Genomic DNA, 13,859 nt, shown 5'->3' with positions numbered 1-13,859 from the left:
AATTATTTCAAATGAAATTAATAGTGAGAAATAGGGACTGTGCGAGCAGCATATCCTTAAAAATGACCCTCAGAAATGGCAGCTAAAATTTGGCAAAACCATTTTCACAATTTTGAGGCTTGATCAACAAATGAGAAAGTGGTAACTTTTGTGAGTAGTCATTTCTAAGGTCCCAATTTTTTTATTCCAAGAAGACTATGAGAATGAAGACATATACAAGAAGTTACACTTCTCCTACCAGTGTCAGCTGCTCCTTGGTCATATCCTGATTTGCCTTGACTATAGTAATTTGGGTATTGGCACAGAGTTCAAGGTAGGCAAGAATACATTTACTCTGTGGAGGTTCAGGTTAAGAGTGGTCATAAAATCCTTCCTCAGGCTGATGACCATGATTCAGGTCACCAGAAAGAGGCCCAGGCAAGGTCCCTGGGCTTCATAAAGGTTATAGCACATACTCAACTCTCAGTCATCTATCCAATATTGCTCAGCCTCCAATGGCAGACCCAAAGGCACAGGCCATCTGTTCTTAGCATGGCAGCTCATAATCAAAGTGTGACCCAGAGCCCAGACATTATGCCCCAGGTTTTGGGTGAACATAAGAAAACAATAAGAAAAATGAAAGGGGCCCAGAGAAGCTTGTAATAATGACAGAGAACTTAACAAAAGCTTAGGTGAAATCTATGTTGGACTATTTTTACTTCTAAAAGGAAAAAGAATGCCTGAATTAATATTTTTGTAGACACTGAAGACATCTCAAATCTCTAGTATAGAGACAAGCACATAGTAGGTGCTCAATACAAGTTTTGTATTTGCATGAATAAATAAGTGAAATTATTGAGTATTTTAGGGAGTTGGAGCAAGACAAGAGAGGGGAGATCATGGGCCCTGGAGTCCAATTCTGACTTATCCAGGTGTTTCCAGGGTAAATTGCTTAATTCTTATAAATCTCCATTTTCTCCCCCTGAAAATAGGAAAAAATAATGCCTATTTCACAGGCATGTCAGTAAGGATGAAGTGTGTGTGTGTGTGCGTGTGTGTATGTACATGCTTAGTACTGTTTGGCCTATAGTAGAGAGCCAAAAAGCATGTTTGTTTGGCTCTTTGTGGTCTAAGGGAACTCTAGAGATCTGGGGATCTTCTGATTAAGAGTAATGCAAATAATTAAAGAATACAATCTATATCACATGAAGACAGATGGATGGATTGGAAAAGAGAAAATTTAAGGATAATTTCATAACTGAGAAATGTTCAAGCCAGAGTCACAGAAAGTCAGAGTGGTCTTGAAAGAAACATAGAGAAGTCTTGTTTTTGTTGTTTGTTTGTTTGTTTCTTTTATAGATAAGGGCTCAGGGGACAAAGATGTATTTTCCCAAGATCATGCAGGACTACCCTTGTTCTTCTGACTCTGTACAGTGACTTCTACCACCTCAACCACCCTGAGTTACCTCCTTCCCAGTGTAGAGCTTTAAGAAGGCCACTTCTCATCTGTTCTCTTATATCATAAAGGTCAGAATAAAAAGAAAACAGTAAGATAGACCTGGGAGGAAAGAAATACTTTTCAAAGAAAATTCCCCATCTAGCTTTTAGGTTCAATATGTCCTTGAGTCTCTCTATCTCTCCTGTGAGATGAGCTCTCTTGTACCATGTCACTCAGGGAGGAAGATGAAGTAAGTGAAGAAATTTATGTCACTTGTTCTTTAAGCTGACATCCTTCCCTAAACCTCATCCTAAGCATTCTTTTCATTCAACAGGCCATCCAGTGAGCTCTTAACAGTCACCCCTACCCTGCAAGTATAAATATACTGCACACTATCACATTAGATCTTCTGTGTCTTTTTGTTAGTCACAAAAATCCTATGAACTCTGTGTCTCCATAAACAGACTATTTTTCTTTCTTGCAGTTAATTCTTGAATATTCACTATTCTTTGAAGATTGTTCCATATATTTTGAAGTTATAACATATGTTATATTTCAATTTAAAAAAGGTAGAATTCGAATTACGGAATTCTCTTACAAGATTCAAAAAAGATGCACTTAAAACGTCAGTGTTGGAGATATGTATTTCGGAGAAAAAAGGAAAATGTTTCCAGGTGAAAACCTTAGGAAAAAAAACACCATCAAACCTTGTCAGCTTGGTTCCCAAATGCTTCTGTGCCCAACCACAGACATTAAATAAACTAAAATGTATTCTAGAGAGAAATCAAACTTTGTATTGTAAAAATGACCTATTTATTACAAAATCCCTTTGCTTTGCCAGCAATGGAAACCTGCTTCACTATACACCTGACTTTAATGTGCATATACTCAAGGGTGAAACAAGATGCAATAAACCAAGTAGACAAAGTAATCCAGGGACTCTGTGACAGTCTCGTGGGCTCATCTACAATAGCAGCCTCTAACCTAATTTCATTTGAATTTGAAGACAACAGCAGCAATGGACAAATAAGATGCAACTGGAAGCACGGTAAGACATAAAACATTTTATGATTTAAACACTATAAATGCCATAAATACAAAAAAAGCAAAATAGAATCAAAACCACTAGTGAATTCTCATGCTTTTACCATAATAACTGTCATGTTTCAAGTATTTAATTTCAGTCTTCAGTCTTATTTCATTATATCATAAGGAAGAGTGCTGAGTTGGGACTGAAATGCAGGAAAATGGTGGCTCTTCAAATTGGATTTGTAGTAGAAACAAATGGGAAGTTAATAAGATAAAGCAAGAAGATTAAACATGGAGCTGATCCAGATAGAGGAGGGCATAAGTATATAGTAGTTCTGGGACAAACCTCACAGGAGCTAGATTGTCATCACTGGTACCATGTATTGTTTTCCTAGACTGAGGACATAACAGATCCAATAAATACTTTGTGACATGCATTATGCTCTCAACTAAGATGAATTAGATACGAATGAGTTCCTATTTCAATGAGGGAGAAAGAAGTAGAAGCAACAATTTAAAATAGCCTAATATAGTAAGGCATACATATTATCCTATAAGTCTAGGACAAGCCAATATAACACTGTAATACTTAGATCCTAAATTTGCCTGATGCAATTTTCCGATTGCTTGATCTTCAAATTTCCCCTGCCCCAACTACTCTCTTTATTGAGGTATAATTTACCAGCAATAAAATGTGCAGATTTTAAGAATACAGCTCAATTAGTTTTGGCAAATGTATATACAAATTTAACCAATACAATAATCAAAATATAGAACATTTCTATAATTCAAATCAGCTTCTACCTGTACTGACTTCTATCATCCTAGCTTATATTTCTTTATTTTTGACTCATATAAATGGAACCACACAATACACATATTTTTATATTTGGCTTGCTTCAGTAAAAAAAAAAGTCTATGAAATTTATTCACATTATTGTATATATTTGTAGTTTGTTCTTTTTATTGTTGAGTGTTGTTCCATTTATGAATATGGCACAATTTGTTTATTCATTCTCACACTGAAAAACATTTGGGTTGTTTCAGTTTGGGCTATTATAAATAAAGTTGCTATAAACTTTCTTATTAAGTCTTTGTGCAGATTTTTTTTTCTTGGACAAATACAAAAGAAGGGAGTTGTTGAGTTCACACATTTTATTCGTGAACACTTATTTTGATTAATCTCTTGGCAATCTAGATCACATATTTGAATACTTTTTGCTGAAAAGTTTGCTTAGCAGTATGTTTCTTGAGGAATGGTGTATTTCTTAAGAATGTATACAAAATGTCTTTGTTTTTTATGTACAGATGATACACCTTTGAAATCCATCTCCTTCTCTCTTATCTACTATTAAGGTCATTGCTCTAGACTAGGCTTTATCATCATTCACTGTACCTTGAAGTAGGGACAGTAGCTTTTCATCATTATGACACCAGTGCCATAAGTTAGTAAATATTTGTCAAATAAAATGTATGTTTCTGTTGAGTCATCCAAACTTATATTTCATTGGTACATTTAGTTACTCTCTCTTATCCACAACCCAACCTCATCAGCACAAAATGAAAGTTACAGGAGCCAAGAATGAACATTCAAATCCCAGATGGAGCTGATGAGGCAGCAAATATAAAGAAAAGATGTCCAAAACATTAACTACACAATCCCATAAAATGATAGTGTAACTACACTATAAAAAACAACAAATTAAGGAATAAGAGCCCAATAGAACATTGCTTGACAAATGCTGAAGATACTAAACTAGAATAAATCAGAAGTGACATCCCTTTACAAGAGGATAGGGAGAAATTGGTTGGATTTATGTGTCGTCTGTTGTTGAAATAACTTGATAAACATCACTGCCATTGGGAGTGTTTACAGCAGAATGTGGTGTTGCATTTTAATCAAGCCACAAATGATAGTTTTTAGAGGTGGAAGTTAGCAAAATCCTACACACACACACACACACCTCCAAAAGTCAATACCATGAAAGATTCTAGCAAGAAGTGGTAGTCATCATTTAGATTTACTTGGTTATACAGGAAAAAAACAAGTAATTCATAGATCTTTTCTCTTGAATTAACTAAGTGTTTGGAGTTTAGTAGATGCTATCAAAATGTGGCTACCCAAGGACCATATCCTCCTCTGAATTTATGCCTTTCCTGCAGTGATTCCTTCCCAGGTATTTCATCTTATGCTGCTCTCTTGTTGACAAGTTCTTTCATACTGTACATCCAATTTACCAAGAAATCCATCAACCTTCTAAATGTATCCAGAATATGACCACTTTTCTCCACCTGCACCCTAGTCCAAGTTACCATCCTCTCCCACCTGTATTAATAATATGCTCTGCTATCTGGTACCCCAGCTTTCATCCTGTTCCTCTACAACTGATTCTCAAAACGGCTGACAGCATGATTCTTCAAAAAGATAAGATAGATCGTTGTTACTCTATTTCCATTTGACTACTTCACCTCTGACCATTCCATTTCTTTATACCCTTCACTCTTGCTACCCAGACCTCCCTGACATTCCTTGAACACTCCAGGGGTACTCCTGTGCTGTAGAACTGTGACAGTATTTCCCTCCTCTTACTCTTACTTAACCACCTTCAAACTTTGTCACAGGTCACCTTCTCAGTGAAGTCTGCAGACCACCTTCATCAAATCCCAACACCCAGCTACCTTCCCAGTCCTCCATATACCACAGCACTATCACATTGTTTTTATATATTTACTTACTTATTAAATATATTATTTATTGTCTCTCTTCCCTAATTATCTCCACAAAGGTAAGCTCCATAAATTCTCGTGTATTTTGTTCACTGATATCCCAAATGCGCAATGTTTAGCATATAGTAAGTTGAACAAATGAAAAATCTTGCATTAGATATTTCTGGGAAGGAATATCTCCCTTGAGGTTAATATCAGTATGGAAAATTTAGAAAATATATTGAAAGATACTATTAGAATCATTGTTGTAGGTTAAATTTTAAATTCTATGTAGAACTCCAGGTAAATGTTATCTTACCTGGAAGTGAAAGAGGGCTTTTAAAGGAAGAAAAATCTATAATTTTTCCAGGCAGTTCATCTAGCATATTATATTGTTAGAAATGCCTCAAAATTGAGAACAGTAAGTTATTTTTTACCCTGCAAGAAAAATGCTGTTATGTTCTGATGCTGATATTTCTCAAATTCAGTGGTTCATGGCACATGGGATGAATGCTGTGGGCCCTACAGGAAGGGATTATACATCACATTGTTCAAGCATTGACATTGTTCTAAGAATTTATAGCATCATATCTAAAACAGAAGATGTGCTTTCCACATATTAGTCTTTCATATACTCCTACTGCTTGAATTTAGATATTATTTTTCTTTAAATTAACCCATTAAAAATTAAGTGTATCTATCTAAACAACTGAAGCTTTATACCACTACCACGAATGGAAAATTGGTATCACTTACTGTAAATAGAAGAGACAAATAAAAATATCTATATGATAATAAAAATAATATATTAAATTCTAGTTAGATACTATTGTCAGACCAGTGTTTGAGTTTAAGGTCTTTCTTTGTTGAAAATGGAGAAAATATTTTAAAAATATGTAAATATATGATACCATACAAAAACTTTCTTTTGACATTATCAAAAGAATAGAGAGAATATAAAAGCGATAACCGTCTCACTGTGTGATTCAGTGTTACTAAACTTTGTGTCCAGATTTCCCCTAAAATTGCCTCTTATGTCTCCTAGGTCCATAAGGTAGGTAAGATGGACTATAAAGTCCAACATCTGGATTTAAATGCTGACTTCCATCACTTACTGACTCTGTAACTTTGAGCTTGAGACATCACCTCTCCAAGTTTCATTTTTCCTCATCTGTGAAGTGAGATAATTGGTGCCTATTTTACAGACTGATATGACAGTTAAATGATATAGTATGGGAAACCACCAAGCATGTGCTCTAAAATGTTAGTTCCCTTCTGGGAACTAGGCCTTTAATTCTTGACTTTAATTCTCTTGGCCTTCAATTTCAATGACTAATCCTCCCTGTTCAGGCCACCCTTGAGTCCTCGCAGTCAAAGTTTCAAAGTTCTATTTAGTGAGTTGGTGATTTATATTTTGTAGTTGACATTTATAACAATATGTTGTTATAGTTTGAGGGAGGGGGTTTGTTATGGATATTCTTTCTTTTAAGTTGGTTTTACTAATACATAATTTACATTTAGTGAAATTCATGATTTTTAGTGTGCAGTTCTGTGACAGCTACACAGTTTGGTAAGCACCACCACCTGCATGTGCTTTTAAAAAAAATTCTTTTCACCTATCCCCCACTACCCCTCCCCTTTGAAAACCATCAGCTTGTTCTCTGTTTGCATGTGCTTTTAAAAAAATTTTTTTTCACCTATCCCCCCACCACACCTCCCCTTTGAAAACCATCAGCTTGTTCTCTGTATCTGAGTCTTTACTAGTTTGGTTTGTTCTTTTTTTTTTTTTTTTAGATTCTATAAGTGAAATCATACTTTTTTGCATGTTCTTTGAAAGTCAGCTTCCACTCTAGGCAACCATTGATAGGTTTTTTGTTCTTGTAGTTTTGCTACAAGTCAGTTGGGCTAATTTGCTCAAGAATAAGTCATCAAAATTGGGGAAATTTGGAAAAGTCAACACTGACTCACCAAGAACATCTAACATTTCCAATTTTCTCCTTTATCATATATTTGACCATGATTCCTTCTTCCACTGTGAGAGTCACACACATTCCAGGTAGAGGCAATTGGCATTTGGAATATAATTTCTCCATCTGTACAAAAGCAAGGGCAATTGGGGGCTAATGCATGTCTTTAAATTCACATAACTACTAAAATGGCCAATTAAAATTACTTGAATAATTCAAAGGTATATACAAGAAAATAAGAAAAATCTGCTAACCAAGAAAGGTACAATTACTTTACTTCTTCATGAAACACCAATTGAATTCCACATTTTGAAAAGATAAGATGACAATAAATATTCATATGTTTCACATATTTTAAAACAAAAGCTAGGGAGAAAAATGCAGACTACAGGGAAAGTCTATGGTTTAAATTCCCTTTACAGATTTTATAATAACCTTTATCTTCCCACATTTTTTCCCTTTATTAGTATCATGAGACAGCCAGACTTAATTACCTCCTTTTAAATTATGTTTCTTATTTCTTTCTTTGGCTCATTTACTTGTTTATTCTTTTAGATGTGGATTGATGAGGTTGGAGTAGAAAAATGAAGACAAGGAAATTCTTTTTGTGTCACTTTTTATGAGAGAAGTTAGATTTTATTTTCTTATTTAGATTGCAAAAAAAGTTCGTTAGCTTGAAGGTGTGGGTGGCAAAGAAATTATTCTTTGAAGGAAAAAGGGCTTATTCATTCAATAATTATATCTGTTAGTGCAGAAAGGATCACTATATAAACAGGGTGCTGAGACAATTAAATATTAGGAAAAAAATCAAGTTACATCACTTCTCACCCTAGAATAAAAATAAATTCAAGATAGACTATAATTTAAATGTGAAAAATATAAATAAATCTGAAGAAAATATAATTGTTTATCCGATGTTAGAATGTAAAAAGAAGAAACTGCAATAGAAAAACAACCATAGGTCTGCAAAAAATAATAAAAATAAAGACAAAAAAGCCAAAGAAATTATCTTACAGCAAATAAAATTATTATAAACACGTAACATATATCAAACATTCATACTAAATAAAGAAAACATTTACATCTCATTTGAAATTGGCCAAAAAACATAAACAAGTAATTCAAAGAAGAAATAAAAATTAATAATAAATACAGGAAAAAATTCTATCTCACAAGTAATAAAAATAAAGTGATAGCTTCTGGTTCTGGTCAAGACAAAATAAGCACATCCCACCCTACTTCTCCTGCTAGTGTCAACTAAAATTCTGGACCCCCATAAAGCAATTCTTTGAAGATTTTGAAAGGTGGAATCAAGAAGATGGTTGGGCTAATAAGCAAGACTTAACAGTGAGTTCCCTGGCATCATTCTTTTCTTATCTATATCTTGGTCTAGATGCTGGAGCTGCTTGCAACTCATAACCATTAATGAGTACAGAATAAAAATAAAGTCTCAGGGAAAATCTGCTCCCTTTATTCAGAGGACTGAGAAGAGAGAGGCCCTGTAGAATGGAATCCTGTTACTCAACTCCCACTACTAACACCACAAAAGAAAGCGTCCCCCTCTCACTCCCCACCAGCACAGCTGTGCATTCAGGCAGTATCCCTTTCTTTGCCTCTCCCCATTGAGTGCATCCGACAAAGAGTGTTGTAGAGGAGCCCTACCAACTCATTCCTTCCTACACTGGGCAAATGCCAGTAAAGATGTGGTGACCCACCTCCATCCCCTGACATGATTGCTACACTCACAGAGAAGTGGAACTCTATAGGATTGTCCACTCCCTTCACTAAACAAACATCTGCAGAGGCAGCATCTACTTCCCTCATCCCCAAACTGGAGAGTTGGGGAGGATCACTGAGAAGAGGGGGTTAGAAAAAGAGATTCTTTAATTTGTATATGCAGTCCCAGGCTGACCCCGAGGTGGCCCGTGCATGAAACGGACCAGAATGAACACAGCGAATACTTTGAGAACTTGATTATGGTATTAAAAAAAGGCACCCAGGTTTCAGGTTTGCCTCTAGGTAGTACAGAAGTGGGACAGATCAGAATAGCACTTCAAAAACTTTAAAATGAAATTGGCATTTGAACCATAGCCCCCATGATTATAGATACAAAAATTCTCTAAAAAAATTAGCGAATATATAAAAAGAATAATACATCATAGCCAAGTGGTGTTTATTCCAGAATACAAAGTTGGGTTGACATTGAAAAACAAATTAATGCAATCTGTCATGTGTACAGTCTGCAAAAGAAAATTTGATTGAGGCAAAAAAGGTCTTTGATAAAATTTAATACCTATTCATGTTAAAAACTCTCAGCAAAGTGGAAATAGAAGGAAACTCCCTCAACATGATAAAAAACAACTCTAGAACCTGGAGCTCACATTATATTCAATATGACAGATGGAATATTTTTTCCCTAAGATCAAGAATAAAGCAAGTATGCCTGCTCGCATCGCTCCTATCCAACGTAAAGATGTTCTAGTTTGTACACTAGGGCAAGCAAAAGAAATACAATTTGGAAAGGAAGAAATATAATTTTTCCCTTTATGATTAGGGGTTAGGCAAATAGTTCTTAGCTATGACATCATAACCATGATCTATAATACAGAGTTTATAAATTAGACTTTAACAAGCAAATGCTTTTGTTCTGCTAAGGCACTGTTAAGAGAATGAAAAGATAAGCTATAGACTGGGAGAAAATATTTGTTAATCATATGTCCAATGGATAACTTCTCATCAGAATACATAAAGAATTCTCTGAACTCAACAGTAAGAAACTAAGAAATCCAATTTAAAAATGGGTAAAATACTTGAATATACACTTCACCAAAGACATACAGATGGCAAATAAGCAAACAAAAAGATTTCAGCATCACGAGGGTTATACAAATTAAAGCCACAATAAGATACTACGATGGACTATTAGAATGGCTAAAATAACAAAATACTGAAATTATCAGGTGCTCATGAGATGGCAGAGCAACTGGATCTCTCTTACATTACTTGTGGAAATGTAAAATGGTGCCACCATTCTGGGAAATAGTTTGGTAGTTTTTTATAAACAAATACTTATCATATGACTGAGCAACCCCACTCCTGAGTCTACCATGGAGAGATGAAAACTTTTATTTACACAGACACCTATACTTAAATGTTCATAGCCTAAAATGAAACAAATCAAATGCCCTGCACTCGTTGTACAGATAAACTGTTGGATATTCATATCATGAAAGACCATACAGGACTTAAAACAAACTATTAACACACATGACAACATGGATGGCTTCCAAGAGCATAATCCTGAAGGTAGAAGCCAATCTCACATCAAAAAAGTGTGTCGTTTCACTTGATGTAAAACTGCCAAATGACAAAATCATAGTGACAGAGAACAGATTAGTGGCTGCCACAGGGGTTATGAATGGGAAAGTGAGTGGCTATAAAGGGATAACACAATGGACTGTTCATGGAATAGCTCTATATTCTAATTGTGGCAGAGGTTATACAAATCTACACATGTAATAAAATTAATAGAACTATACATTCTATCCACCTCCAAAAAATAACAAAGGGGAAACCGCACGAAAAAAATCTGACAAATCCCAAATAACACTGGTCATTTAGGTGTTACTATTGTACCAATGTCAAACTCTTGGTCTTGAAAACTGCACTAAGGTTATTCATATATGATGTTATCCTTGAGGGAAGCTGAGTAAAAGCTACATGGAGACTCTGTATGTATTTCTAAAAGCTTTTTAAAAAAGAAATATAATCTTATATGTTTTTTTATTATTATTTATTATTATTTATGCCTACAGCATCTGGTCTTCCTAGGCGGTCTCCCATCCAAGTACTAACTAGGCCCAACCTTGCTTAGCTTCTGAGATCAGACATGTTCAGGGAGGCATGGCCATAGACCATGGACCGTGGCTCCACTGGGGCGTGAACCCAGGACCTTCTACGTGTAAAGCAGACTTGGTAGCCGCTACACTATGGAACCATGTCTTAATCCTATATTTTTATTGAGATATAATTGACATAATATTATATTAGTCTTAGGTGTACAACGTAATGATTCAATATTAAGAGCTTTTCGAAGTACCATATACATACCACAAAATTCACTCACTTTAAGTATACAATTGAATGGTTTTTACTAAATTTACAGAGTTGCAAAACCATTACCACTATTTTTAGAACATTTTCATCACTCTCAAAAGAAACATGCTTATTTGTAGTCACTCCCTTATCCCATCCCCAGTTCCAGGCTACTTTCTGTCTCTATACGTGTGCCTTTTCTAGTCTCTGTGTTATTTTTGCAACTTCTGTGATAGTATAAAATTTCAAGGTAAAAATGTTAAACATAATTTTTAAACTTTAATATTTGTCTTTTTTTTATATTTCAGTAAAATTTTCTGGTAAAATTAGAAACCCAAGATATCTCAACACAGGACAGAGAAAAATCAACTATTAGTGGCAATTAATTCACCATAGGAAACAGTAAGAAGTAAACAAGGTATGTAAGGCATTTACAAGCTTATTTCTGTAAGTGATATAAAATGATATTTCTAAAAATTCCTACAAATTTTAAAGTGTCAATGGTAAAGTAGAGAAACAACATTAAAATTTTAGATTAAAATTCTAATAATCATGTTGATGAACATTAAAGTATTTCTCAAAGCCTTTTACCAAAAGGAAATTCTGATCAGAGAAAAAAACAATATAAGAATTTCATAGAAGAGAAAAAAATAAACTCAAGAGCTAATACATTATTATAAAATTGTACTTCGAGATCTTCCGTAAATTCTAAAGCTACTGTATATATGTTTATATGCATGTATAAGTGTATATATGCACATATATACATACACGTATGTATATATTTAGTAGATACATGTTTTACAACAATGATAGCTTTAAAATATCAAAATTCTGAGTTTACTCAGACCAAATAAAGAAAATACACATATATTTGTTTTCAGATAATAAAAATGCCTTTTAAAATAAAGCAATTTTAACCTAATACCTTATTCAAGAGAACACCTTATTCAAGGGAGTACGTATTGGTGTACATTTTTTAAAAAGCAATCTTATAATATGTATCAAAAGCCTTAAACTAGTTCATTACTTGGTTTCAGAAATCACCTTTGTGAGGAAATGTGAGGAATGGACAAGAATAGTGCGCAAAGATGCCCCCTATATCTTTACGTTTTAATGGTGAATGTTTTTTTAGAAAAAAATATTTGCATTATAATGTTGAAAATTTTGAAAAGTCTAAATCTACATTGTAGAAGATGAGTTAAAAATTGTGTTAAGTCCACATAATAAAATTTTTAAGGTAGTCTTTGAATATTACATTTGTGTGAACAATATCATAATGGAAAGATGCTTATAATATAAACTAAATTTACAAATCAGAGTACAAAACTACATATATGCATATATTATATATAAACATTCATATTTTCCTTAATTTATGCTATTTAATATACATTTAATAAAATGTTAATAAATACATTTTTAAACTTACATGTAGATTATATATTATATATATTTTAGATATCAGTATATTAAATGTCTACTTTAGCCATTTATATATTTATTTATATATTTACTACAATATTGATAGTGATTATTCTGAATGGTGGGATTATGAATTACTTTCAGTTTATGCTTTATATTTTTGTCACATATGGGAGCATGCTTAATATTATGATCAGAAAAATACTATGCCTCGAGAGTGAGGAGACCTGGTGATTAACTTCTATGTTGCCACTAATCAGCCAACCCCAGATGAATTATTAAAATATTCCAGTTTTCAAGTATCTCACCTGTTACAGAAGGAATTAGCTTATGTTATTTGAGAGTTTCCTTTAGCTCTGTTATTTCACCATTTGATTACCTAACACGTGTGAGGCATTCTACGAGGCAATACAAAATGGACCTTAATGTCCAGTCAGGAGGAAATGATTGTATACATAGAAATCCATCTAGCACCAGGGGGAACTTGCTGAGTGCTATGAGGGTTAGTCAAGGAGAAGCCACATCTGGCGGGGTGAACAGAAACATTTTTATGAAGGAATTAGCACAATCAGCCTTATCTCTTCTATTCCCAGTTCAGCTGATTTTCTCCTCTATAATTTTCTCAATTGGCTTCCAATTTTATTCCATTAGTAGTTTGGATCATTATTCGTTTTTATTTCAATTTCCTCCACAGTGAGCCCTGTCAGCAGCCAAAGAGTGACACAAAACCAGTGAATTGGAATCCAAAAGAACAAATCGCAGCTCAGTTAACAAACATGTTGGCTAAATGCCGGCCTCAGTAGGAAACAGTCAGCCAAAATATTTATCAACAAGATTTTAATTCTACAGTTTGATTTAAATTTCTGCTCAGCTGAGTGTGTGTTATATCTATCTAGCTGGTAACTCTAGAATTCTAATCAAAGGACCTTCAAAGCAGCTATACAAATATTGGTATTAGCATTTCAGTTGCCAACCTCAGATGGTATGGCTCTTGAACACATTCAGACACCGCCCTGAGTCGTTGGCAGCCCTTTAAGATATCCTTTAGAGTGTTTATTATCTGGCTTTTTGCATCATTCCAGTTGTATGTCCCTCACCTCCCTGTTGTGGGCTTCTAGAACACAAATGTTAGTGTTTTGTGTTTTTTTTTAATAAATTTATCTATTTAAAATAGTTTCAAGTATACAGTACATTGGTTAGACATCTATATTAAAATGATT

The 13,859-nt window shown here is 34.1% G+C and overlaps 1 protein-coding gene and 1 pseudogene across 3 annotated transcripts in view; both read right to left on the bottom strand.

Moving 5' to 3' along the window:
• The window catches only part of CPNE4 (copine 4), a 415,982-nt gene that overhangs the window by 236,736 nt on the left and 165,387 nt on the right, over positions 1 to 13,859 (bottom strand). The gene's annotated exons all lie outside the window — the stretch shown is intronic.
• Positions 10,926 to 11,034, bottom strand: LOC112476029 (annotated as a pseudogene).

This window comes from Pteropus alecto, unplaced genomic scaffold, assembly GCF_000325575.1.
Source record: "Pteropus alecto unplaced genomic scaffold, ASM32557v1 scaffold92, whole genome shotgun sequence".
In the NCBI taxonomy this organism is placed as follows: Eukaryota; Metazoa; Chordata; class Mammalia; order Chiroptera; family Pteropodidae; genus Pteropus; species Pteropus alecto.
Note: the sequence above shows the minus strand (reverse complement) of the source record. Positions and strands in the feature narration are given on the sequence as shown.